This window comes from Anser brachyrhynchus (genome assembly GCF_964034855.1).
Source record: "Anser brachyrhynchus genome assembly, chromosome: 16".
In the NCBI taxonomy this organism is placed as follows: Eukaryota; Metazoa; Chordata; class Aves; order Anseriformes; family Anatidae; genus Anser; species Anser brachyrhynchus.
The window spans coordinates 16251410-16275918 of NC_137734.1; the positions used below are offsets into that span (position 1 = coordinate 16251410).

The 24509-nt window shown below is 53.4% G+C and overlaps 1 protein-coding gene across 16 annotated transcripts in view; it reads right to left on the minus strand.

Moving 5' to 3' along the window:
• Window positions 1-15163, minus strand: part of EPB41L1 (erythrocyte membrane protein band 4.1 like 1) — an 80319-nt gene extending 65156 nt beyond the window's left edge. For 5 of the 16 annotated variants that reach the window (XM_080558857.1, XM_080558854.1, XM_080558841.1 and 2 more), the window contains exons 1-2: window positions 15011-15148; window positions 5852-5901 (exon numbers count right to left, since the gene is read on the minus strand). The gene's annotated coding sequence lies outside the window, so the exon portion shown is untranslated. Of the gene's footprint in view, window positions 1-5851; window positions 5902-15010 lie in introns of all 16 variants that reach the window. The other 11 variants (XM_080558855.1, XM_080558840.1, XM_080558842.1 and 8 more) reach the window with 7 other exon arrangements.
• Window positions 15164-24509: the final 9346 nt, after the last annotated feature.

The following is a 24509-nucleotide window of genomic DNA, read 5'->3' on the forward strand; positions in this document are numbered from 1 at the left end:
AGATGCAGGCATGGATGCCATCTGATGCGGCCTCTGCAACAAAGCCTGGGAACAGCCACCAGGCTGCCGCCGGTGGCAGCAGAGGGGTGGCCTCCGGCTCAGAGCCACGACGCTGGCTCCAGCCCCGTCTCCATCTCCCCAGCCACCAAGAGCCTCCGTTTCCTTGGCAACGCAGATACCGGCACCTCGGCACTCGCAGCCGAGCCACCTCATGAAGAAGGCAGCACGCAGAATCCTAACAGCATTACAGCAGGCCTTTTCTTTCCCCCGCCCTCCTGCCCTTTTCATCCAAAACACAGCACTGAATCGTCGCCTCGGGGTCAGGAAGGAGCATGGTCACAGCTGTGCCCCAGGGAGCAGCAGCCCCCTGCCAGCCTGCCAATGGGGCCCGGGCCGGTTCGGCTCGAGGCAGGTGGGGCCTGTGCTGCAGTCGCATGACGGATGCGACTCCAGGGCAGGAAAACAGCGCCGGCTCTACCTGAACAGCCTTTGGGCCACTACGTGCACGTGGGAGCAGGACATGTGCCCCCACGTGACACCACAGGGGTCCAACCTCAGTCTCCAGCCCACACGTTCAGCTGCCTCTCAGACTGCAAAAGCTGCTCACCGCAGCACAAAGCTCCCTCCAGAGCCCCATCCACCGTCCCATCGCCATACCAGGTGTCCTGCAGCCTTCGCAGTGGGGCGAAGGACACCAGCCGAGACCTGAGAACCTGGGCTGCACATGGCCTGATGGAGAACTGGCCATTTTCAGGCGACCCCGTGCAACCCCACAATATAAAAGATAACAGCCATGACGAAGACCCTCTCAGCAGCCCAAGAAGCTGTACACAGAGGCCCAAAAAGCACCCTGCCACTGCGGCAGGCGCAGCCCCTGGACTGGCACCAGATGGGCAGTGGGAGGCAGGTGAGCCACGGCATCCCTGAGCTGCACCCAGGAGAGAGCTGAGCCCTGCAAGCTCAGATGAACAAGCACAGCAGCCCTACAGAACACCTTCAGAGACGCACAACCATGGGAGCAGCAAAGCTATATCTTCAAAGGAAAGCCACAGCTCCTGCCAGCCAAGCAGACAGCACTGAATGCACACCTAAAGGTGGGGCAAGATTACAGCCCCAGCATGGATCTCGGCAGAGAAACTTTCAACGGCTGGGCAGAGAGGCAGGGGTGTGTCAGCAGTGGGCGTGCATCCCAGCTGTAGGGCAACCTGGGGGAAACCAGGCTCCTAACTCAGGCGATACAGAAGAGGTTAAAAGTACCAGCCGAAGCAAGCAGGGTGTTTGGCCAGAAGCCATCCTTTCTCAATACGAGTTTGAGGGAGAGCTGGCAGCATTCTCGCCAGCCTTCAGGGCGCACATTGCCACATACCACAAAACAATTTGCTGAGACAACGCCAGAGCAGCTGAAATGGTGCAGAGCAAGCTTCATTGACCAAGACACATACCCAGTGAGGACAGGCCCTGGATGAAGAGGAAAGTGCACCAGCAGCCCTGAGCCAGGGCGGTGGAGCGGGTACAGTGCCGCAGCACCCACCCTGGGCAGTACCGCCACAGAGCAGACATCTGCCCCACACTGTGGGTGCCAGCTCCTGTGGGCTGTGCGGCTGTGCCCAGGCCATCCTGGGGGGACAGGGATGGCAGCACCGCCCTGGCCAAAGTCCCATCACCGCGCAGGGTACAGACCAAAGAAGAAAGAACACCTTCATCTTCCCAACTACTCCATGAAATGGGCCAAAAGCAATTCTCAGGCAAAATGTGATTAGTGCAACTTCCTGAGCCAATTCTTACAATAAGGAGCTAATCCTGCCTGGGGCACTGGGGAGGGACCTCAGCAGCTGCTCTGTGCTCACCTGTGCTTTGCTGCCATTAGAAACTGCCTGCAAGCAGAGTTATGGGGCTAACCCATCTCAGCGCCATGTGCACGTCCTGACAGCGCAAGGGTCTCTGCACTGGGGACAGAGCTGCCATGTGAAGAGCTGGCCATGCCCAGCAGGCCTCCACACCCCGCTGCACTTTTTTGGGAGTGGCAGGGAAGGGGCTGCTCGGGAGATGCCATGGTCACACACTCCAGAGCCATCAGCCTGGGTTGGACCAGGCTCTCCAGGGAGACGTCAGGACCACGACAATCTCAGCCCTGGAGCACCGCAGCCATTCCTCCCCTCCTGCTCTCACAGCCATGCAGGGAAGGTACTGCAGTAGAGACTGGGGCTGTTTTGTAGCAGCAGACAAAGACAGCGTATTTAGCAGAGGGAGGGACACTGAACCAAAGGCTGGTAACTGTGACCAGCTTCAAAGAGCAAAATTAGTGCATTAAGAAGGAGAAGCAAAAAGTTCCAATTCACCCATGTGCACATGTGTCCTGTGGAAGGGTGGCTGATCTCTGAGGAGCAACAGACAAGCAGATAGCTCAGACCTGTGTCAGAAGTGGGCAGGGGTGTTAGGACATCTCAACCATGCATCACCAAGGAACACTCCTCCTCCACCAGTGACCGCAGAAAGCAGCTCCTGTCCACACTCCAAGTCACCTGCTGCCTCTGTGGCAATCTGCTCACAGGCAAAAGCAAGCAGAGGAAGGCACTATCCATGGGGTTTGCTGTCTTGCACTGGCACATAGCAGCCAGGGAGATCAGCCTCAAGAAGGACGCAGAAGCAGACAGCCAGGAAACCACAAGCCCAGCCTTCAAGCAGAGAGCTGGGAAAGAAGAGTGTGAGCAGCTGCAGGTGTAGAGTACCCAGAGCAAGAGGAGCCAATACAGGGAACCCAGCTTAGTCAAACACTCGGCCCTGCCTTCTCTCAACCTCTTTTCCCTGCTAAAGGCAAGCATGAGCTCTCAGGCAAGCTGACCAGCAAATACCGTACAGTCTTAGTCCTCTTCTTTACTGTACAAGGGACAAAAGCACTGGCACAGGTTGCCCAGAGGTTGTGGAGTCTCCCTCCTCCTCAAGAGTTCTTCAAAATCTATCTGAATATGATTCTGGGCAGCCTGCTCTGGGTGTCCCTGCTTGAGCAGAGGGATTGGACCAGGTGTTCTCCTTCCAACCCTAACCATTCTGTAATTCTTTGATCTTCAGCCCCAAAAGAGCCCTGTTCAGGGCCAAAAGCAGTGGATTCAAAGTGGAAAGCAGTGGATTCATTTCCTCCAGTCAAGTCTTGTGCATGACTTTCCAGGAGGAAGGCCACCTCCTTAGAGCAAGCTCCCAAGGAGAGTTCTTCCTCTTCACCTCTGCCTGCCAAAATTCAGCAGCAAGCCCTTCATGATATTGATGAGGTACAATCAGCTGTGAGGAAGATGCAGAAACGTAGAGGAATGAAAGGCTGATAGTTGTGCCAAGACTGGGAGCATCACAAGCCCCCCCAGAAGGGCAGGGACACCCTCCACAGCACAGCAGCGGGTCAGGCCACACGTGCTGCCCCAGCGAGGCTCTGCTTGCCGGGACCTGCCAGGCAGCTGGGCCCGCAGGCTCCATGCTGTCACCCCAGTGCGTGGCTCAGCAAGCCTCCCCAAACTGCACAGCAACAAATCAGTTCTGCTTCAACGTGCAAGTGTTTTCTCCAAGTTGCTGGTGCATCTGTGCCTCGCACAGCTAGCAAGGACACCTGTTAAACAAAGCACAAGCAAGAAAGAGACACAAGAAACCCAATGCACCCAGAGCTGGGCCACTGACATCCCGCTGCACCCAGGGCACCAAGGCTGCCAGAAAAGCCAAGGGCATGGCGGGGTGCCGGGAGTCGCAGCAGGGCTCACTCACAGCTTCTGGTGTGGCACCCAGCACAGGGGAGTGCCAGAGGAGGTTTCTTCCTGCTCTCCATCCCCATCAACCCACACCTCACCCACTGGGCTTGATTGCACGCTGTCCACCTGCCCCAGCCCCCTCCAGCACAGCCATGCTCACGTTCAGTGAGAAGGGAGCAAGGAGCCCTTGGGGGCTCCCCAGCATTTCTCAGGGACAGTCTTAAACACAGACCCAGAGCAGAGGGAGCCGTGCAGGGCAGGCAGGAGCTGCCCAGGACGGGAGGGAACACTCCTCTCCCCAGAGAGGGAAGAAAAAGGAGCTTGTAGCAAGAAGGGGGCGGCTCTGCAGGGGAACCTCAACAGTCTTGTTGTAAAGACAGGGACTCACCCCTCTAGCACAGGGGCAAAGCTTCCTGGCAGGCAAACACAGCAAACACAGCACAGCAAACATAGCAGCCAAACGCTCCCACGCCAGGCAGCCTTCCTCACTCAGAACCCCAGAGCAGCAGCACTCAGACACCTACCCCATGCCAGAGGGGAACTGAGGCACGTGGTGACGCAGGGTCACGTGCAAACCAACACTCGAGACTCGAACTGCACTTCTACCTCTCTAATTCCAAAACTGGTATTCCAACACCCAAATGTCTATGCAGCACAGAGAGGAGGGACAGGAAACCCTGTGCTCCTTGTTTTCCCTCCGGACATGGGCAGAACTGGACCTGCAAAGTAGCCCTCTGGAGGGCCAGTCTCCTAGCTCTCTGCTGGTGAGGAACTGCTCATAAGAACTAACAAGCTGTTCTGTTCAGATCCAAGGACACCTCCAGCCCCAAGGAGCACATCTGCAGCTCTCAGCAAGGATGTGGAGTCCCTGCCCATATCCTGAGCACTGCCTGCCTCAGACAGGCAGGACCCATACCCTCAGTGCATGGTGTTGTGACCAGCAACAGCCAGGACCGCAGGGTGCTGGAGGAGGTACAGAGGCAAGACTGGAGACTTGGAAACCACCACCCAATGCACCCACGCTGCACAAAGCCTGTGAGGCTCAGAGCCGTCCCCCAGGCAGCAGGAGCAGTAAAGGAGTGCTGCCAGCCGGGAGCAAAGGCCCAACAGGCTCGGCGTTGTGCTTGAACTGCATGCCACCTGGGACATCACAGACCATGACAAACAGCAGCTGCAGCCACATTCATCATTTCTTCAGTAAGGTGCTTTCAATCCACTGCAGATGTCGAGCTCGTTGCCCCCAGTTTACAGACACCACCACCTTCCCTGCGTTCTGGCTCTGGAGCAGAGGTAGACCTGCTGCACTGCCCTCCTCTCAAGCTCAACTCATAGGTCAGAGAGCTACAGCAGAGGCTAGACCTCATCCTCCCAGATGTCCCCCGCCACGTGTCCTACAGAAGAAGCTCGTGGCTGGTTTCACAGGGACAGTGTAATGCAGACCTGCACCAAGGCACTAGAGCAGAGCAGACCACCCACCCGGAGGGCCCCAAGGTGTTAACAGCCCTCTCCAAGAAGGTCTGGGCCACAAGGCCTTCACTCTTTCAGGTTCCCCAAAAGTTTAAATCTGTGGCTCAGATCTCTGTCCTCACTTGTCTTCCACTCCAAGTTGCAAACCTGGGACACACTTCATGCCAGCCGTGCCCAACCCCACCTGTAACCCTGGGACCTCCTCACAAAACACAGTGGCACATTTTGCTGGTTTGCAAATGCACTGCCTTCCCCAAAAAGGCTGCACAAAAAAGCACATGGAAACTTAATGTAAGTGTGATGCCCCAAAACAGCTTTGTCAGTAAGCAAAGACTCAGACAGCTGGTAGGAGCCTTCCTGTTGGCAAATGGGCTATTGCCTAACTCCTAAAATAGGAAAAATCCCAACACATTAGAAAAACCATAAGAATCCTAATTCCAACACTTCTGCACTTCAACAGTAGCAGGCCAGGTTTCCTGTAATCCTATGTGGGTTTCTAGCAAAGAACCAGCCACCACACGAACCTCTTTCATACTGCAGCACCATCTCCAATCTCCTGCCACCAGCCAGCACAAGCCCTTCTACCCTACAAAACCCAGGTGGTCTTACATGAGATCTAGAAAGGAGAATAAAGGCTTTCAAGATAAACTCACACTGCTTCCAGGGACTTATCTCAGCACTCTGCTCAGGCACAATTCAGAACCTGCAAAGAAGAAATCGGATTTGGTTAAAAGGAAAAAAAAATATCTTCCCAGGGATGATGACAGGCACATGGACAGACAGTAGCCAGGCGTTCCATCACAAGATGGTGCCCAAACCGCTCAAGCACTGCGTTTAGACACCATACAAATCCGCTTGCTGAAGAATTTCCACTACAGATTTCTTTAAATGCAGCTTTACTCTCAAAGAGAGTGACGTGAAAACAGCACCTTCTAAAGCAGCATATCTGCTCGCTGCATGTGTTCAGAGCCAGCTCTGCTAATCTGACTGGTAAAAGCAAGTATTTACTACAGGCAGCACTGCAGAACCAAGACACGTCTGAGAAGTGAAACAGATACATTCTTGGCTTGCACGGCCAATTGCTACCCAAGTTCTCATTTCAGGGCCATCTGTGCCATGTCATTGTCTTCTGTCCCTCTGTCTCACCTGCACGGCCCCTCTGACAATGAGAGCCCAGGCAAGGGGCAGTGAGGGCAACATCTGGTCTGCAGGACTCTCCTCCTGGGCAATGACGCACAATACATGGGGAAACAGTCTGGCTCACCCATCCACAGAGAGACGGGCAGGTTTGGCATACCAGTAGTAAAATGAGCAGTTTTAAAAGGAAACGCTCCAAGAATTGGATCCTGCAACAGCATTTTCAGAGCCATGTGTTGGATGACAGCTATGTCTAATGGAGGAAGGAAAAAATAAAGGAGACCCTTGCAGCTACAGGGAAGAGCTGCAGCCCAGTGGTCCCTACAGTTACATAAAGGAAGTAGCAATGTCCTATAGCACAGCAAGGACACCTCCTCCTTTTTTACAAAGGTTAATTTTCAAATATAAGTTCAACACGCACAGGCAATCCTCTCATAAGCACAAATGCAAAAGCAGGATAACTTGCTTATGCAAAATTCAATCGCCTCACAACATCATAAACAAACAAACAAAAAGAAACCAAAAGCCCTTTGAGCACTCAGCATCAAGGACTCAGAGCTCACTTGTTCCACATTTCACACAGATGCAGTAAAACCCTTTCACTCCCTGTCAACAAAAGTCAGCCGCACGCAGCCCTACGCAGCTTGCACTGCGTGGAAGTGCCAAGAGCAGGCTTTGGCTCCACAGGAGCAACACAGATCCACAGCAACTTTCTCAAAAGCTTGCTCAGGGCACAAAAGCTGTTCCACTTCCATTTGGACAGAGTCCCTAAGCAGCACAAGGTGACACGCAGCATCCGAGCATTTACACTGTCAGCCTTCAGCAGCTAGCTCAGATATTGCAGCTGGCTCCAGTCCACATCACTGCGAACAAGGACAGGACGTTACGCTGTCCATCAGACCTGATGCAGTAAGCCAGGAGCTTCAGCACCTCCAGGGAAACAAAATCACCTTTAAGCAGGGAGAATTTACTGCCCAGGCCATCCCAGGGGACACGGCTGGCAGCAAGGCCCTGGCCAGCGTCCCTTCACTGCATGGGGTAAAGTCCAGGGAAGAAAGAGCAGCTTCACCTTCCTGACTCCTCACACCCCTCGATCCCACAGCAGACTCCGTTCCTGCTCCTGCCTCCTCCTCTCAGGCAGGTGCTGCCCCGGCCGAGGACGCAGGTGGAGGAGCCCCACCAGCAGCCCCCACACACTCGGCCTTCTCCATCCCAGCTCGAGGGCGAGTCGAGCGGCGGAGAGGGGCAAGCAGGCACGCAGCAGCCTGTCGGCCCACCCGGGAGCAGAAGCCCAGCTCCCATCTGTCAGCAGCCCAGCACCCCAGGGGCAACTCGTCCCCCCAGAGCAGGAAGATGCAGGGGGCAGACACCAAGGGCAGGGCAGAGGCACCCAGCATCCCCCATCTGCGTGCGCTATAGCGCCAGCACATGTGCGCTGCCAAACAAAGCCCTGTGCTCCCCATCAGCCACAGAGCATCCGTCCTTCCTCTTTGCTGCTGCTGCTGAAGCAGGTTTCACCGGGGCTGGCTGCGTTTCAGCAGGGAGACACTTTGGGATCTGAGCTACTGCATCAATTAATATCATATTAATGAAGTGCTCTGAGAAGGCAGGCATCTGAGAGCAAACCCTCCCCCATCCCTGCTAGCTTCTGCCTCCCTGTAACACTCCTGCTAGCAAAAATGCCTGCTAGATTGTATCGCGATCTCTGCCACGCAGCTCTCCCAGCGCAAGCCTGCCGTACGCCATTTCAGCCACAGACAAGTGCCTCCGGCTTGGAAACATCCCACGATGACCCACATTGTCACAAACTCATAGCAATTATCCAGCCTGACCCTGACAGGGCAAGCGTGAGTGCTGGCTGTCAAAGCAGGCACTGGGACACTGACCACAGGCAGGAGGCTGAATCAGCCCGACAAATGCTGCAGTCCTTGCAAGGGGCAGAGCCCAGCCAGCAATGCTGGCAGGCTCAGCTACTCGCGGGGGTTAGGAGGAAGCCGTATGTCATGCCCAGCTTGCTCAAATCTAGGCCAGAGCATTGCAAAAATGTTCATCAGTCCTTCCTCAAGACGGGGAGTGGAGGGGCAGGCGCTGATCTCCTCTCTGGAGATCAGCGATAGGACCCGAGGGAATGGCTCAAAGCTGCAACGGGGATGGTCACGGCACCAAGCCTGCTGAGTTCAAGAAGCGTTTGGATAACACTCTCAGACAGATGGTCTGATTTTCTGGGTGGTCCTTTAGGGACCTAGGAGTTGGACTAGATGATCTTTTGGTCCCTTCCAACTCGGGATATTCTACGAACAGAGGGCAAGGGAGGGGACAAGGATTCACGCTGTCCCCTCCACTTGTCCACCAGAATGAGAACACGAGTAGGGCAGAGCAGCACGGCAGCCCCAGGGCAGCTTAGTGGAGCACGAAACACACCTGAGTAGAGATCCAGATGTGCACAGCTCCACCCCACACTGCGACCACATCAGCTCCGGTGATCTAAGCAAGAACAGCCCAGCCAGCACTCAGCAGATGACCGTGGACCACAACACCATGGGAAACTCTGGCCTTGCAGGTTGTCCTGCCCACATGTGGTGGGACTGAGCTTCAACGCAACAGCATGGAAGCGGCCAGGCAGGCTTATAGCTACAGTGGAAATTGCCACCAAAACACAGCAGGAGCAGCTGTGTTTTCTCTACCTGTACCCCCTTTATTACTTTCAACAGTCATCCTAAAGTCAGCTGTATTTCTTACAGATGTATTACACATTAGACCAAGGTAACCAACAAGGATGTACTCATGCCATACTATCAGAAAGCATTTTTTTGGCTCCCCAAGGAAAAGCCCCAATGAATTTGCAGAGGTAATGGTCCCTGCTTCACATAGGCATGCGTATACCCTGGCCCAGACCAGACCTCAAAGGGTATTTTTGTTTCTGCAGAGTAGTGGTAGAACAACATCACCTATCAGGAGTTGTAATAAATCTCTCCTAAAAGGCAATACTACTGAGAATTCAGGCTGGAAGTTTCCTGACCCAAAGGTGAGCATCACTGTTGGGTTTGTGTTCTTGGCAAAAATTCCACCTTCCCTTGGAAAGCAGTAGACCTCGCTGTCCGGCGAGGGGTGCCTCACACCTTCGCACAGCATCACTCCCTGCTTTGTGACTTTTGCCACCTCCCTCTGGTCACTGGCAAAGATGAGACTCAGCATTTTGTCAGGTGCCATGCCGTCCCATGCTCAGCAGGAGCTCCTGCCAGCAGAGACACCGCCAGATCAATAGTGCATCTAATGAAAACATTTAATTGCTTCTCTCGTATGCAGGGGTACCGTTCCCCAACAGGATGATTAGAGAGGAAAACCTGCAGGACCACTCCCAGTGCTGCAGCCCTTCATGTTGGGCCACCCGGATGATGGCTCCAAAGGGCCAGAGAAGGGTGTGAAGGAGCTGTCCGTCCCCCCCGCAGCCTGTCCCCCACAGCAGCAGGCTGCCAGGGTACGCACCTAGCTGCCTCCAGATGAGCCAGGACAGCTTTCTGCTGGCACTCACCACAGCAAGCACAATTTGCTGATTACAAAGGGGATATGTCATTTAAAATGAACATTCAGATTCCCGTCTCTTCTACCCATAACAAAATGCCTCGTGAAATGGCTTATTCTGTTCTGCCATAGAAATCTGTTTCCATTCAAAAGCCTGATACGGGCGGGGGGGGGGGGGGGGGGGGTGGAGCAAAGCTAAAAATACCCTCTGAAAGATACCATGACAGCAACAGATTCACAGGAAAATGAAGTGGGAAGGGGGCTGTGAATGTGTTAAGATCCTGTTTAATCTCTCCCCAGCCACCTAAAAATCCACCCAAGTCAGAAACGATACTTCAATGTTTCCTTTGTGCAAAAGATGACTCCACCCTGTGTTTTCCTCTTCATCTGATACTCCGTGAAGGATACCGGCACACATCTCTGCTCCGCCACCAGCCAGTAAGTGGGGCCGAGGCAGTGGGTTAGTAGGAACAGAAGAGGAAAGAGTCAGGTGGGTGGAACCTGGCAGAATAGCTGTACTGTAAATCCTCATTCAGCATCAGCTCAAACGCGGGATGCATTTTACACTAGCACAGCACCTGGAGCCAGGTTTGACCACGTCTCCAATACCCTGGAAAGGAGCATCAGCCTTTTGGACCAGACTGGGAAACAGAAGAGATAAGGCAAAACGAAGCCCAACAAGACTACCATGGGGTCCGATTACAGCTGATGGGGAGAGGGCTGGCTTCTGAAAGGGAAATGGATCAGATATTAAAGTGACACCACATTTCATCTCTACAGAGGCCAAGTACCCAAATAAAACTGCTGACCTGCTGGGAACAGCAGATCTGCAGCTTCAGCCTCATTTGTCTCGTGTTTTGAGCACAATGGGGCCAGCCCAGTCTCCTCTCCGCTCTGTGATCACACCAGCCCCAGGATGCTGCTCGCCCAGACCCAGCTGCTCCCACACGGGGCAGACCCATCCTGAGACACTGTCAAGCCCACAGGACAGCTAGTAGTGGAGGTTTTTTTTTGTTTTGTTTTGTTTTTTTCCCCCCTATGGAGGACAAATCACAGACCATCAGCATAAGATGGAAGGAAATCCCCTCCCCTTCCAGACCATTATTTTCTGTGTTTCAGGCTCTGTCCATCACTCCCTTCCTCCCAGACAGTAAGCCTGTGATGTGTGCATGACTATGCACATGTACATGCATACACTATAAGCAGGGTACTACATAATTCTCAGCTTCAATTCAAAGCACCCTCAGCTGTGTACTGAGACAAACAGACGTGAAGTATTTGTACCAAATCACCAAACAGGGCTCTAAGATGACCCCCCCTTTCCATATAGTCCTACATTCCCCTGTCCAGCACAAGGAGAGCAAACCTTGGCTTCTGTCCCAGCCGCAGGAAAGCTCAGCCAAACACCTCCTGTTTTGGATGCCCCCATGCACCCCCAAACAGTTCACCTCCTTGGAGAAAGGAAGGGTGGATGGAACAACTATCATCCCAGATGAGGGACATCCACGGGCCTGGGCTGAACATCCTGCTTTGCACCAAAGACACACCACGTAGACAGGAGAGCTGCTGCAGAACGCAGCTGCCGCTTCCACGGCGGCAGACACAGGCACCCAAACCTTCTCTTCCCTCTCACACTCACTGAGGCCTTGGACAAACCACAAGCTTCCACTCAAGGGCTGAGAGGAAAGACGGGTCTGGAACCACAAGGAAATACTGCGCCACGTCCCCACCAAGGACTCTCTCTTCCCACCACCGTTCCTGTCTCCTGTAATCCAGGCAACATGATAACCATGAGAAAACCTGCTCGTTCGGCAGGCTGCCGCCCTGAAGAACAGGGCGGCCCAAGGCAGAACAACAGAACAATGGCCCAAGGCAGGCAAATCCATACCGCCAGGAAGGAGGTCCCAAGGCAGACAGCTCTCAGACTCCCACTACCGCCGTAACTTCTTCCATGCTCAGAGGAGAGCACAAGCCAACAGTGAGCCCAAATCCAGGCTCAAACCCCCGCGCGCCCAGGTGGAGGAAGAGCCCACACTGCTCTTGGCTGCCGAACCTCCCAGGTCTTCTGGCACAATCGCCACGGTTGTGACAAACCCAAACCTGCTGACTCACAGCCACCTGACTGCTCTAATGAGAACAATAAGCCACGCAGCCGTCACTGTCACAGCCTCAGCACAAGCACATTTTTAGATGCCGTGTGAGAGTAACGTATCTATAACCGTACAAGTCTTCCTGCGCAGGAGCTTCCAGCCACCAGGCCTGGGAATCTCCGCCATTCCGTGTTTCTTTTTTTGTATCTATGCTCAAAACAGAGCTTCAGACTTCAGAATAGGCTCAGACCTTCAAGTGACAGGCACCGCATGAAAGTCTACTACATAGCTAAACACAGGCCTTCCAGACACCCACACAGATCTGCCACCAAGCCTAAGCCCATGCTCAACCCATCTCCTCACACACGCTTCCCCATCAGCATCCCAGCTGTCGCTCAGGCAGCATATCACTGTGCCCAAGGCAGCAGGGAATTATCATCATTTCATAGCTGAATGAAATTAAGGCAAAGGACACTCAAGTGATGCCTGTGAGACCAGGCAGGAAACCCAGAGCGAGCCTGGGAACAGCCAAGCCCACCTCCTGTACTTTAACCCCCAGGCCATTCTCCACAACTTCCTAACTTAGAAATCTTAATTATCTACAGGAAATATTTTTCTAAAAACAAAACTAGCCAGGCACCTGACTGGTCTCTCTGTCCATGTAACCCCCTTTTAGTTATGCAAAACTCTTCAGCAGCGCTAGAGCAAGGAGTGTAGGCAACACAGAGACACTTCGTTTATATACAGGACAAGGGCTTGGTGCTGCAAGCAGAAAGCAGGAGAGGTTATTCCGTAAATCAAGGAGAGATTCACCTCCTCACCAGGACCAAGGTCATCAGCCAGAGCTTAAAAGGGAACTCAGCCGCCTTGGGGAAGAAAATTGATTTTGACAATTTTCCCCATTCTACAATGCAGTGACACCAAGGCCTTCTTCAGCCAACCTGGCCACCTCTCCTGGCTTCCCATGAACAGCATGCCAGAAGACACTTGCCCTGCAAGGCTGTCATATGTCATGGTGACGATGATAGCAGCCCAGGAAACAGGACCCACTAAGCTCTTTGCCTGCACTAGACAGAAAAGGTACCAAAACCTTGTGCACCAGGAGTGCAGGCTCTCTTCTACAGTCATGCTTTTTGCACAGAAATAAAACCCCAGACTTTTTTTTTTTTTTTTTGAAGCTTTGTACAAAACAAAACATCTCTCCTGACAGTTTTGGAAAAGGCTGATGTCTCAAAAATCAGTAGAAATAAAAATGCTGGATAGTTCTAGCTACAACATCAACACTTAACCAAAATGGTGGGGAAAAACCTTCATGCAGAGCCAGCCTACCGTCAGTGCAAACACGCAGGCTCTGCAGCTAACCCAGAGCAGCATCACACCCTCCCAAGACACCCTGAACCCCTGCGGTCACAACCAGGGCTCTGCTATTTACAACAGTGTCTGGTTTAATGACTCCATCGCCATCTGAAGTTGCTGTTAAAGCAATAAACACGGCACAATGATTGTGAAGAGATGTGAATGCTCTGCTCACAGCAGTGGCTGCAAGCAGGGGAGGCAGCTCACGCCCCCAGGGGATGGCTACATGCTGCCGGTTCACCAAATTTGGGGATTGCCCTTGCATAAGAAGGGGATGATTTGGACGAAAGAGGGCAATTGTATACCTGCCATATGCTACAATAACAAGGGTCTGACACAGCTCAAAGAACACACCCTACCTCTCCTGCCAGGCTGGGGGTCCTCACGGAGAGCATGGCTCTGGGCCCCCTGGGGAGACCCGCACAGGCTCCGTGCCTGGCAAACCAGAAGCCAAAACATACAATTAAAGAGCAATTGACTTGTCAGGATCACCACCCAAATCCAGCCTTCCCTCAGCTCCAAATGTGCTTGAAGACAACATGGGCACGCTGCTGAAGGCCACAAGGACAGTTCCACAGCCTGCATAGCTGTGACAGCTTGAGTCAAAGGGACGAGAGGCACATGCAGTCCTCCAGAGGGCTGCAAAGGAGCCAGAGGTCTGCCAGGCAGCCCCAAGAAGCAGACCTCAGTAACAAAAGGCTTCCCACGTCTCGAGCTGTTTGGATGCAAAAGCCTCTTTGAACAAGTCCAGTGTGAGAATATGAGGGAAAATGACAGCTAAGTGCAGGCAGAGGCTGATGCCTCCCTAGGTAGCTGGAAAAGCCACACCTCTCAGGGCATTTCAGCGGGGGGTGGGAGGGGGCAGATCAGGAGTCACCTCACACCATCAACAGCTAAATCAAAGGCAGCTTTTCCACCGCCTGCTCCTGCAGCATTGCTGCAAATATTCAGGTGCACATACCCAGACCTTTGTTTGTCCGCAGAAGGGTCCCTACCACAACACGCTGTGAAAGGAGGGCTGGGCGTGCAGGAGGGAAACAATACCACCGCAGAAGCAGCAATGGAAATAGCATTTTAAACAGAAAACACTGACAGAGAAGAGGGCCGCACGGGTCCCCTAACACAATCTCCCGGGTAACCAGCGTATGGAGAAAATGCTGAGCTCAAGGATACCTCCAGAGCCCACCTCTTGCCATATGACGATACTCCAAAAATAACCGCAGAAATATGCGAGGACCCATTCCAAGTTGTTCCTGGCTCTCTGCACATTCTCCCTCTAATGTAAATTGTCTCCCTGAAATCAAAGCCCCGCGGCCAAACGCTGTTACAGCAACCCGCAGCTCCGGGCGGGTCCCGGGGCCGGCTCGCCCCGGTGCAGGGCCGGGATCCGACCCGCGCCGCCGCCTCCCCGCACCCGTCCCGCTCCGCTGCGGGCGGGCAGCGCGGCACCGCCCCGGCTCGGCTCCCCCGGGGCCGGGCAGGGAGGCGCGGCGCGGTGCCGGCAGCCGGCACCGGGAGGCTGGGCTGGCAGACCGCGGGCGCTTCCCCGCGGCAGGGGGCGGCCCGGCGGGGCTTCGCCCCTTCCCGCTCGCCGCCGGCAGCTCGCTCCCACCGGCTCCCGCCGCTCTGCAGGCAGCGCACCTGGGGCCACCGGGCGGCCCGGCCCCGGCCCCGGCCCCGCGCCCCCGGGCCCGCGCGGGCGCTCACCTGGGCCCGCTCCGCCGCCGCCGCCGCCTCCTCCGGGGCGCGGCCCCACGCCGCAGCGGCCGCCGCCTGCCGCCTGCCCGCCGTGCGGCGGGAGCGCAGCGCGGGGCGGGCCGCGGCGGCGCTGCGGAGTGGGGGACCGGCCCCGAGCCGCGCCGCCTGCCCGCCCACAGCCCCGCCTGCGGGGAGCCGCCCCTGGCTCGGCTCGGCTCGGCCCGGCCCGGCCCGGGAGTGCTGCCGCCCCGAACGGAGCAGCCGCCGGCCCAGTGTGGGGGGGGGGGGCGCCGCCGCCGCTTGCAGGCTCGTCCCGGGTGAGCCCCGGGCAGGCGCCGCAGGGCCCTGCGCGCTTCTCTTCGCCCCGCCTGGCTCGGCCGCCGCAGCCCCGCCGCCCCGCCCCAGGTCCCGGTCCCCACGGAGCCTCCCGGAGCCCCCCCCGCGGGGAGCTGCAGCCCCGTACCGAGGCGTCCCCGGTCACGGAGGAGATCGGCCTCCCCGGGGCCAGGTTTGAGGCGAGCCGCGCGGCGCCCAGGCAGGGTGACCGTCCCGCAGCGTGTGGCGGTGCCTGGCACAGCCCAGCCGCTGCTGGCGGCCCGGAGCTCTGCGGGCGGCCTTCGTGCGGGGCTTGCCGCAGCAGCCCCCCTCAGTCGGTTGCCGGTGAGCTCTCTGTGGTTGTCTGGCTTCGAGATTTTGAGTGCGCCAGGGCCAGCAGCCCGCTCTAAGGGGTGCAGTTGCTCTCCACCCCCGCGTGCACCCCCAGCACCAGGCTCCGCTGTAGACATCCACGAAACCTTTGTGGAGGCCAAAACTGAAGCGGCCCTGTCTGCGCAGCAGGTGCTGAGGGTGGAGGACAGACGTGGGGTGTCAGGCACAGCTTAGCATGCAGCCGGGCTTCGCCCTTCCTGGCTAATCCTGTCCTGATGCCCAGGGCCAGCAAGTGTGTGCTGTGCTGGGCTACGGCCGGGTCACGCAGGGCTCCGAGCACTGTATGGTGTCCCTGGATTTCCCTCTTCTGCCAGCGACCCCGGGAAAGGTAGGTCTGACTGGTCTGACCCAGCCCTCAGCACCCTCACCAGGACAAGGAACTGGAACAAGTCTGGCTTCTTCTACTGCTTTATGAAGTGCCCCTTTATAAGCCACATCAAGGCTTTTTCCTGACAAACCACATAGCAGCAGAGAGCACCAGTAACAAAACGAGGCTGCATGGTCCGGTGGTTAGAGCCAAGGCAGCACTGCCAGAAGGACTGTGGGCTCTAATCCCCCGCTGAGCTGTTGACTCACTGTGCAAACCCAGGCAGGTCCTGCCTCTTTGTGCCGCAGCGAAGCCCAGCTGGAAAGTTGGGTAAATAGCAGGAACCTCTTGGAAAAAAAAAAAAAAAGGCACTGTGTCAGGGCCAAGCTTGAGGGAGGGCTTTCATTTACAAATAAATGGCATTTCATCTGGCTGCTCAGATTCCCCTTGCAGACATAGTTTTCACCTTCAGGCCTCTACCACAGTGCTGTGCTGCCAGGTGCTGCTGAATGGGTGCCACCCCTTGCTGCTGCAGCAGCTGCGGTGCAGTCGCAAGGGGCGTCACTCGCCTGTCGTGCTGTGCTGGTTTTGTAGGGAACTTTTACAGGAAAAAGGTTGCACGGTATTGTTGCTAAAATATGCACTGTTGTAGATCTGTGCACAGTCTTGAAGGCTGTTACTGTCTGTTTTCATCTTTCAGTTCATCCGATGGAAAAATGACACTTTCTGTTTGATGGGTCAGATTCTGTCATCCTCTGAAAAGAAATTTAAATGTTAAAAGTGAATTTGGGTCAAAAACAAACAGTGGGTGACCACATACATACAGATATTCTTGATAGTTTTCTAGTACCTAGCATGGCAGTATTCCTCCTGTGAAGCCAAGGAGCCAGAACAGGAACATGCAAAACAAATTCCTCCAGTGAGGAATCCCTTCCAGCACTGGTACAAATGGCCGAGCCTGAGCTGTCTTCCACTTACTAGGAAGTTAAAACTCCTCAGTTTCAGCTAAAATAACAGTTTCAGCTAAAACTGAAACTCCTCAGCAGTGCCGAAGACATGGAAAATGCAATTTATGTGCATACTTGGCCATACAGCCCTCTGCCCACTGAAATGAGGAAAAGAGCTTAATTTGCAAAATACTGATCACCCTGTCGTATGATGGATCCTCTTCTGATTATTCAATAACAGACAAATAAGCTTTTGTACTTTGTTTCCCAGAAAGCACTGAGGAAGCGAGAACTTTACAAGGTTTTTGGGAGCTTAACGGGAACAACAACAATCCCACGGAAATTCAAAGCAGCCAATACTTACTCAGTTGTTTCTTCAAAAATCAAATAAATTTCCCAGAAAGTTAGGTTTCCATTAGAAAAGTTGTTTTAAATATCCATTTATTTTAAATATCATTTTTTTTAATGTATTATTTAATATATATATTTTTAAATATCCATGATCCACTACACAGCCCGAGGGAACTGTCTGTCCACCTGCACCATGTTGGACATGGAGACCTTTGTTGCTCAGCTGTGCACAAGGGAAATCCCTGAGCCTCCTGCAGTGGCGAGGTGATGGAGGAGCCTGCAAGCACTGCTCACCGCTTGGACCACCTGGGACCCATGCTTTCGCAGCTGAAGTGAGATCTCCTGGCCACAGTCCCATTGTCGGGCAGAATTGGCCTGAAACAACAACATAAGAAAATACTAATGCCAGTACAAATAAATGAGGACTGACATAAAAGGAAAGGCCTTGCAGATGTTTGATCTTTCAATGGTAGGACAGATTTGGTCACCGGGCTCTTACTAGATCTCTTTGAGAACTTGTATTTTTATCTTTTTTAAATTTTTCCGGCAAGTTTTCCCATTACAACTAAAATCTGCAGTGAGTGTGGCCTGGCTTTATGGGATGGAAACCAAAAAGGGTCAGGACATACTTCAGCAGTGACCCCTGACTCTATTTCTACATTCCTTGCTGTTACGTGATTTTTATTAACTCCTGTCTCATCATGATTGCTTTCCCTGTTGGAAGCAGTGTTAGCACTCCTTCCAGGCACAGAGCAAACTATTAATTAGTCCTTGCAATATCAGTGTCAGGGAAGCACACCTCTGGTTATTAATAATCATTGCAGTGTTCGTCATCAGATCTGCAAACACAAGGATGTAGCAAAAGTCAGTGTGATTGTGTTCCTGCCCACTTGCAACAGGAGGTGAACACATACCCATGTGCATACACGTGCACACGCACAAGCACGCACAAGTGTGATCTGGTTCACTGCCAGATCTGCCTTGCAGTTGTCAAGCCATGCCTGTGACCAGCTCCTGGGCTGCGGGGGCCAGTGGAGGAGCTGAGCACACCGAAAGCTTTTAATCCATAAAACCCAGCAGCATGGAAAGAAGAGCATGTGGTTTTGGGAAGAGGTTATTTTGAGAATCCTCGCCTGAGCTGCTGCTAGAAGTAATGCTCTGCGGTAACAACCTTTCATGCCTCTCACTTGTTTATGCAGGCCATAAAAAGGCCCTTTGTGGCTCTCAGGGAGCCAGCTGCCAGCTGGGAGCAGTGAGACACTCCGTGTGCTCCTCATCTCCTTCCCCCTTGGCAAAGTTGTGCCTGCTGTGAGGCACGGGGTGCCTGAGGGCTGAGGGGGGCTTGCAGAAGCAGTCAGCCCTGCTGGAGAGGGAGCACAACTCCTGGCACTGTGCTCCTAGGTACTTTCTGCCCTGCACACCTTTTGGGTGTGGAGAACCCACTGGTGAGCTTCCAGGAGCTTCAGGCCAATGTTTCCATCCAAAGAAAACACATGCAGCTCGTGGTATTCATGCAGGGCCATCTGTGCCATCTTCCTCCAGGTTGTTTGAGTGGGACCCAAAGCCTGAAGAAGTCTCTGGGACTGAGATATCACCAGATAACTTAGATCAAACCTTGTATCCCTATGTGTCTGGAGCCCTGGAGTCTTTGGGGATACACAGCCCTCCCACTGCCTTCATCTTGCTTCCCAAGTAACAAGATCTAGTGGCAAAATGCAGTCAAGGCATGCCGATCTTCAGATAGTTGAGCATAACTTCGGGTAGTTATGCACGTCCTTGACAACTAAGAACAAAAGGGACAGGAAATGTGTTTTTAAAATTTAATCAGAAGAGATTCATAACCTGCCTAATAGTTGTAACACATTCCAACTTGGAGGGGTAAGAGGATTTCAGTGGGAAGAACTGCGGCACCTCTGGGGCTCAGGGAGGAAGGGAAGGCATATTTGCCCACTTTCCAGGCAGGGAACCTGGGCACGAGGGCAGGATGTGGCTTGCCTCTTGCCATGAGACAGAGCTACCAACCGCAAAGTAACCAGGAAAGCACTTTTGGTGTGTCCATCTCAGCAGACCTGTGGCACAGATGGGGTCCAAAGCGAGTCAGTGGTGGGCTTAGGAGACACCGGTGAAAAGAGTGACAATATTGACAACCGATTACTTCTTTCCCATGGGCTGTAAGGGGAAGGAGGAAGGGCTGGACAGGTTCTGCTCCCAGTTGCAGCCTTGGCCCTCTATGCATGTGCTTCCCTATGCTGGCAAGAGCCTTGTGGAAGACTCTCATTCCTTCAGTGGGCTTTCAGCAAAGACCAGCCGGATGCAATCCTGGGTCATGAGTCCCTGGAGAGCATCAGTTCCATCCTGATAGGAGCCCAGTGAGGCTGAGGATTTACCCTGAACATCATAAGATCAGCAGAACGGTGGGATATCCTGTGTCTTTCCATCCTGATGCTGCCAGGAAATAATCAGTTCTCCTGAGGGGAGACCCTGGCATGTGTCTGACATGCTCTGGTTAAATAGATGGTTCTGACAACTTAATTAACTGCCAGCTTGAGAATGGCAGGGGTTGAGCAAAATGAGCCTGACACAGCCTGCCCACTGAGAGCCACAGCTGAGACCCACCCAGCAGAAACCCTAGGCACCAAGGAGAGAAAAAGCAGAAAAAGATGAAGAACAAAGCAGAAACTGTGGAGCACAAACATGCTGGTGTTTACTCCCTTAACACAACCACCATTCTGCCAACATCGGTGCTCTGAGGCAGGAAAGATTCAGTTGATGTGGCAGCACCCACTACAAAGCATCTTCTCCTCTCACATGGCTCCTGCATCACCCAGCTGCCCTAGCTGGACGGGTGCTCTTTAAAGCTGGGTCTATGCTGAGTCGCTCTGCTCTGGGGGCCACAGTGGAGGGTGCACTATTAATCACTGCGTTGCAGTAGGAGTACTGACTTGGAGGACTGCCCCAGTAGAAAATGTGATTTCTGCCCAAGAATTTGACTTTGTACCTAATGCTTCACAATCTATTACTTACTAATGCAAACATTTTGAGACTGTGTGAACTGTGTGAATATTTCTATTAAGAATCACAGGGACATAAAAAAAAATAAAAAAAATCTATCTGTTCTGGGTTTCATATTACCAGTTACAAGCCCTAGTGTCCCTGCCCTTGGACCCACATGACTTTGTGCAAATCTCTGTTTCTAACACATGTGGGTACCAAAGAAAAAGAAAAGTGAAACCTAAAAGCTGGAAAGTCAGAAAACAAGAGGGTCAAAAGTGATCCAAGGTCCTCCTTGGGTGGAAAAAGAACCACATCACATGGGACTGTTATAATCATCCAGGCTGGTGCCTCACCCAGTGAAGCCTGAAGAACTAGCCCCATAGCCTCCTGTGCAGCCTGGGGCTGATGGCTGAGCAGATGTCCATGGAAAGGACAGCCAGCTGAGGCATGGTGGGGAGCTGACCACCGCCCTAAGGAACTTAATGACCTCTGCTGTATGAATCAGCCATAATTTGAGTGCATCTCAGACATAATTTGAGTGCTTTCAATTTCTAGCCACTAAATTTTTCTTCACATGTGTCTGATTGGCAGAGTCCCTTGGGAGGCAGTCCTGAAGGGCAGAGGAGTCCAGGAAGGCTGGGCACTCCTCAAGAAGGAAATCTTAATGGCTCAGGAGCGGTCTGTCCCCACGTGCTCAAAGACGAGCTGGCGTGGAAGAAGACTGGCCTGGCTGTACAGAGTTGTGGCTAGAGCTTAGGAAAAAAAAAAGAGGGTTTATGATCTTTGGAAAAGAGGGCAGGCCACTCAGGATTATAAGGATGTTGTAAGGATGTGTAGGGACAAAATTAGAAAGGCCAAAGCTCATCTGGAGCTCAATCAGGCTACTGCTGTTAAAGATAACAGAAAATGTTTTTATAAATACATTAACATGAAAAGGAGGACTAAGGAGAGTCTCCATCCTTTACTGGATGCAGGGGGAACTTAGTGACGAGAGATGAGGAAAAGGCTGAGGTGCTTAATGCCTTCTTTGCCTCAGTCTTTAGAGGCAAAACCACTTGTTCTCTGGGTACCCAGTACCCTGAGCTGGTGCAAGGGGATGGGGAGCAGATTGTGGCCCTCACAATCCATGAGGAAATGGTTGGTGACCTGCTACAGCACTTGGATGTACGCAAGTCGATGGGGCCGGATGGGATCCACCCAAGGGTACTGAGAGAACTGACGGAGGAGCTGGCCAAGCCGCTTTCCATCATTTATCGGCAGTCCTGGTTGTCAGGGGAGGTCCCAGTCAACCGGCAGCTAGCAAATGTGACGCCCATCTACAAGAAGGGCAAGAAGGTAGACCTGGGAAACTATAGGCCTGTCAGTTTGACCTCAGTGCCAGGGAAGCTCATGGAGCAGATTATCTTGAGTGTCATCACGCGGCACTTGCAGGGCAACCAGGCGATCAGGCCCAGTCAGCATGGGTTTATGAAAGGCAGGTCCTGCTTGACGAACCTGATCTCCTTCTATGACCAAGTGACATGCTTAGTGGATGAGGGAAAGGCCGTGGATGTGGTCTACCTTGAATTCAGTAAGGCTTTTGACACCATTTCCCACAGCATTCTCCTCAAGAAACTGGCTGCTTGTGGCTTGGACTGGTGTACGCTTTGTTGGGTTAGAAACTGGCTGGGTAGCCGGGCCCAAAGAGTCATGGTTAATGCAGTTAAATCCAGTTGGAGGCTGGTCACTAGTGGAGTCCCCCAGGGCTCAGTACTGGGGCCAGTTCTCTTTAATAGCTTTATCAATGATCTGGATCAGGGGATCGAGTGCACCCTCAGTAAGTTTGCAGATGACACCAAGTTAGGTGCGTGTGTCGATGTGCTCGAGGGAAGGAAGGCTCTGCAGGAGGATCTGGATAGGCTGGAGCGATGGGCTGAGGCCAACTGTATGAAGTTCAACAAGGCCAAGTGCGGGGTCCTGCACCTGGGGCACAACAACCCCTAGCAGCGCTACAGGCTGGGAGATGAGTGGTTGGAAAGCTGCCTGGCAGAGAAGGACCTGGGAGTATTGGTTGAGAGTCGGCTGAGTATGAGCCAGCAGTGTGCTCAGGTGGCCAAGAAGGCCAACAGCATCCTGGCCTGTATAAGAAGCAGTGTGGCCAGCAGGGCTAGGGAAGTGATTGTCCCCCTGTACTCGGCTCTGGTGAGGCCGCACCTCGAGTACTGTGTTCAGTTTTGGGCCCCTCACTACACGAAGGACATCGAGGTGCTCCAGCGAGTCCAGAGACCTTCTTTGGAATGAAGAGACCTTCTTACAGACCTTGCAGAGACCTTCCCTGCAACGAAGCTGGTGAGGGATCTGGAGAACAAGTCTTACGGGGAGCGGCTGAGGGAGCTGGGGTTGTTCAGCCTGGAGAAGAGGAGGCTCAGGGGTGACCTTATCACGCTCTATAGGTACCTTAAAGGAGGCTGTAGCGAGGTGGGGGTTGGTCTATTCTCCCATGTGCCCGGTGACAGGACGAGAGGGGATGGGCTAAAGTTGCACCAGGGGAGGTTTAGGTTGAATATTAGGAAGAACTTTACCAAAAGGGTTGTTAGGCATTGGAATGGGCTGCCCAGGGAAGTGGTGGAGTCACCATCCCTGGAGGTCTTTAAAAGACATTTAGATGTAGAGCTTAGCAATATGGTTTAGTGGTTGACTTGTTAGTGTTAGGTCAGAGGTTGGACTGGGTGATCTTGTAGGTCTCTTCCAACCTAGATGATTCTGTGATTCTGTGATTAAAGAGCTGTCTCATGCACAGCCCTCCCCCCTCCATGATGCCTAACAGCCCCCACTTGCATTTCTGAGCATTCTTCTGAAGAAACTCAATGAACATAAGTTCTTCAGACTCCCACTGCCAGGCACGTTCTTATGAGCCACGTAGGCTTACAGCCCTTTTTTGAACCTCTTTCAACTTTAAACATAATGTCAGCGAATGCTTGTGATTTTAAGGTGCATTTGGGACTCAACTTCATACACAAAGGCTTCAGGATGGGTGAAGAAAGAAAAACACTTTCTTTATCGGGGTCCCCAGGTGTCTGCTCTGTGCTTGGGCTGAAGTTGGCTGGGAGGTGGGCACAACCCCCTTGCTTGCTGATGCAGAGAAGCAGGGGAGTTCTTGTAGGGATGTGGGTCACAAGGAGCAGAGGGTTCCTCCAGTGCCTTCAAGGCAATTAGCACACCCATGGTTACTTACAGTATCTTCCTGGAAAGTCTTCTAAATGAAAGGAGCCCATGAAAACTTTTCCCCAAAATGCAATGATATAAAACCTTCAGGGCTGAGTGACATTGCTGTGGGAGCTGTGCTGCAAGGACTTGCCAGGGAGAGTAAAAAGGGGCCCTAGACCTGGGATCAGCACGTGGGGAGGGATGAACAGCTTGCAAAACCTCTGCTGAAGCCACATTTGTTCCTAAACAGTCTGGATGGAGGTCTGGATGTTGGCAAGGTGCTCATGGGTTTGAATGCATGATTCATGTTTCCCATCTCCTTCCAAATACGCCAGCATACATGCCAGAAATTCACCCAGAGGCAGTTCACTGGTTGGAAGCAGATCCCAGGTGTTCCAACCCTCCCTGAATGAGACAGATCTCACACATCTTCCCAAAAGCCACAATCACACTGCTCACCATCGGTGGGACAGCAGGCACCAGAGGTGCTTGTGCAGAGCACCCAGGAGGAGATCCCAACCATTTTGGGGGAGAAGGAAGGGGATTTATTTCAAATTAATCTACCCTTGTCCTGGCTGCTTCAGCAGTATCTCAGCTAAGGCCCACCTCAGCCTCTTCATGCTCAACCTGGCGTACGGGGTGGGCAGGGTGCATGCTGCCAGGTCCTGCCCACAGCCAGTGGGAAGCTGTGCAGGAGGCATGCATGGGCAACCGAGAAGATGATGACTAAAAAGGTACTTTCCCCTTGAATAATGCCAGGCTCTCCACGCTGACTTCGAGGAGCCCTGGAAGATCTGCCTGTCACTGTGTTTTGCTTTCTCCCACCAGACAGGCAGCAAACAGCTTTCCCCTGCACACTGCTGTCCTGCAGGCAGGTGCCTGCAAATGTGCATACATGCTCCTGAGGAGGTGAGGCTCAAAGCCCACGTTCATGGCTCACGCTCAGTGAAGGACCGAGGATGAGGGGGCTGCAGAAGGACCATGCATCACAGCTGTTCGTCAGCCCCTGCCATGT